The sequence below is a fragment of the Pongo abelii genome, chromosome 1 (genome assembly GCF_028885655.2).
Source record: "Pongo abelii isolate AG06213 chromosome 1, NHGRI_mPonAbe1-v2.0_pri, whole genome shotgun sequence".
In the NCBI taxonomy this organism is placed as follows: domain Eukaryota; kingdom Metazoa; phylum Chordata; class Mammalia; order Primates; family Hominidae; genus Pongo; species Pongo abelii.
Window position 1 is genome coordinate 67,127,848 of NC_071985.2, and position 2,692 is coordinate 67,130,539.

A 2,692-nucleotide genomic window follows, 5' to 3' on the forward strand; every position below is an offset into this window, starting at 1 on the left:
GTCCAAATGATCTGGATGTTTGGCTTCTGAAAATGAAACATCTGGAGCACAAAGCAATGTTTTTACTTTTCAGTTATATTTTGGTGTTATATGGAAACTATTATTAAAACCAGGAAGAAAGATTTATTTAAGAAATAGGATCACTTGAGAGCATCACTGGCAAGCTGCCCTGCCCATATAGCAATTCATTCATTCATTCCATTTTTCTCATTCTGAATAATTGAATATCTACCATGTGCAGGACATTGTGTTATGGGGATGTAATCATGATTTCACATATAAATATGACTTTATAGACTTAAAGACAGTCTTTGTCTTCCAGGACCATATGGTTTAATAGTGAGCAATTGTTATAATAAAATAAGTTGACATGGTAGAGAGTGGTAAGGTGTTAGTGGGAGCTTGAAGAATGGTGTTTTCATTCATTTAGTTATTCAACATATATTCATCGTGTGTTTAATGAACCAGATGCTATTTCAGGCTTTGAGTCCACAGTGATAAGCACGGCCAGCAATCATTTCTACTCTCGTGGATCTTACAGCCTAATGGAAAGAAAGACGTGAATGCATAAATACACAAATAAATACATTTATAATGATAAATTCAGATAGTTTTATGAAAGAAAGAACAGTGTGCTATCAAAGAGAGTAACTGGGGTGATGTCATTTACTATGGGGGTCAGGAAAAAACTGTCTGAGGATATGACATTTAAGCTGAAACCTGTAGGGTGAGTGGGAGTGAGCGAGATTAAGTTTGGGGGCATGAGGGGGAGGAAAGGTTAGAAAAGTCTTCTTATAGGAAGTGGCATTTGAGATGAGTCTCAAAGTCAAATTGGCGTGGTAGAAAATGTCTATAAATGTGCACACGAAGAGGATTGTGAGGAATATATCAAAATGCAAACAATTTTATCTTTGGTATCATGATAATGTGTACTTCGACTTTTCTTGTTTCTGTTTTATGTACTGTATTTTCTGTGTACTTCTTTTGCAATAAAAAATTACTTTAAAAAGTAACCATAAAAGAAAAGAGAGATAAATTGGTGTTTTTCAAACAGGCAATGATGGGGTCAGGGCTGGCATGTATGCGTATCTGTGGGAGATGTAGTATTTCCAGGCAAAGTAAATGGCTTTGGCAACAGCTAGAGCATTTAAATAATTGCTAGTTACTAATAGCATCTCACAACTATAGTATGGCAGTGGGGACAGGGGAGAGAGGTGAAACAGGAAAGTGGTCCAGAGGTCAGTTAAGGCCCTTGTGTCATCAGGAAGGACCTCAGGTTCATCCTGAGGTCAGTGGGGGTAAGGTGATTAGATTTGTATTTTAGAGGTATCCCCTGGTGCCAGTGCAATCTATGGGACAACTGCAGTCATTAAAGAGAGGCCGGGCGTGGTGGCTCACGCCTGTAATCCCAGCAGTTTGGGAGGCTGAGGCAGGCAGATCACTTGAGGTCAGGAGATCTAGAACAGCCTGGCTAACATGGTGAAACCCCGTCTCCACTAAAAATACAAAAATTAGCCAGGTGTGGTGTCACGTGCCTGTAATCCCAGCTACTTGGGAGGCTGAGGCAGGAGAATCACTTGAACCTGGGAGCCGGAGGTTGCAGTAAGCTGAGATCACACCACTGCACTCCAGCCTAGGTGACAGAGCAAGACTCTGTCTCAAAGAAAAAGAAAAAATAAAATAAAATAAAGAGAGCAATGTTGTTAACAGCAGGGAAATATTTCTTTTTTAAAACTGTATGTATCTTCAAGTGAGCCACCCAAGATTTATTCTTAGTTGGTCGCCATGGCTCAATTTGGGACAATGGCAACTTGGCCAATTCTTATCTGTGTAGACCACTTTGGCTGACTTGACCAGTTAAAATATTAAATTCAAATGATTAACTTGACCAGTCTGATGCCAAACAACTGGGTGGGTGAAATTCTTTAGTTTCAGCCATATATTTCAGGGTGCTGCAGCCCCAGTCTCCCCTTTACCTGGTCGTCACCATGAGTCCTTTGTGGATCTTAAGAGGAAGGCAGCACTATCCTTTTCCTACCTGAGAGATCAGAATGAGGTCACGTCTGTAGAATGATTGATTTCCTCAGACAAAAATACCCCTGAAATATAAACTGTCAATATTGTTTGCTCTGATACCAACTTTTTGTGCAGGTTTTAATTTTGTCTGTTTATTTCAACCAAATCTGAGGTCTCCATGACTACAATAGAAGAACAGAAGGAATAGAATACTTCTGTGTTAGAACATCCTAAATGGTATTGTTTATAATAAAGTGTGAGTATTTTGAAGGATGCCCATATTTTTAAAAGGTGTAAATACTGTTCATATGGTGTTCCAAGCCAGAGACATTTTTATGTTCTGGCCGTGGGTGACATGTGAGCACATTGGAAGGATATATCAATAAGGACTCTAGAAACAGACTAAAAAGATAGCTGGATTTTATGGTCAAATTCAGATGGAACAAGATGTGTTTATTAGCCTCTAGGGCAGGGTCTGGGCTCTGTATGACCTGAGTAATCAGGTCAAATGTGGCCATGGATTGACATCCAAGTAGCTGTATGAGTTTACATTCTGAATGCCTGAGAAGCTTTACTTCAGGAAAAACTCACATTTTCATGGGTCCTTCATGGATGTGTGGCTAACCTGTTTGGCAGGATTGGCACATGATGATAAGTCCAGCATCCTTTTTCAAGT

The 2,692-nt window shown here is 39.6% G+C and overlaps 1 long non-coding RNA gene across 1 annotated transcript; it reads right to left on the reverse strand.

Moving 5' to 3' along the window:
• Nucleotides 1-314: 314 nt before the first annotated feature.
• Nucleotides 315-2,241, reverse strand: LOC129048642 (uncharacterized). Its single transcript, XR_008511158.1, has 2 exons — nucleotides 1,977-2,241; nucleotides 315-542 (listed from the first exon to the last, which is right to left on the reverse strand). It is a non-coding gene; the product is annotated as an uncharacterized LOC129048642 (long non-coding RNA).
• Nucleotides 2,242-2,692: the final 451 nt, after the last annotated feature.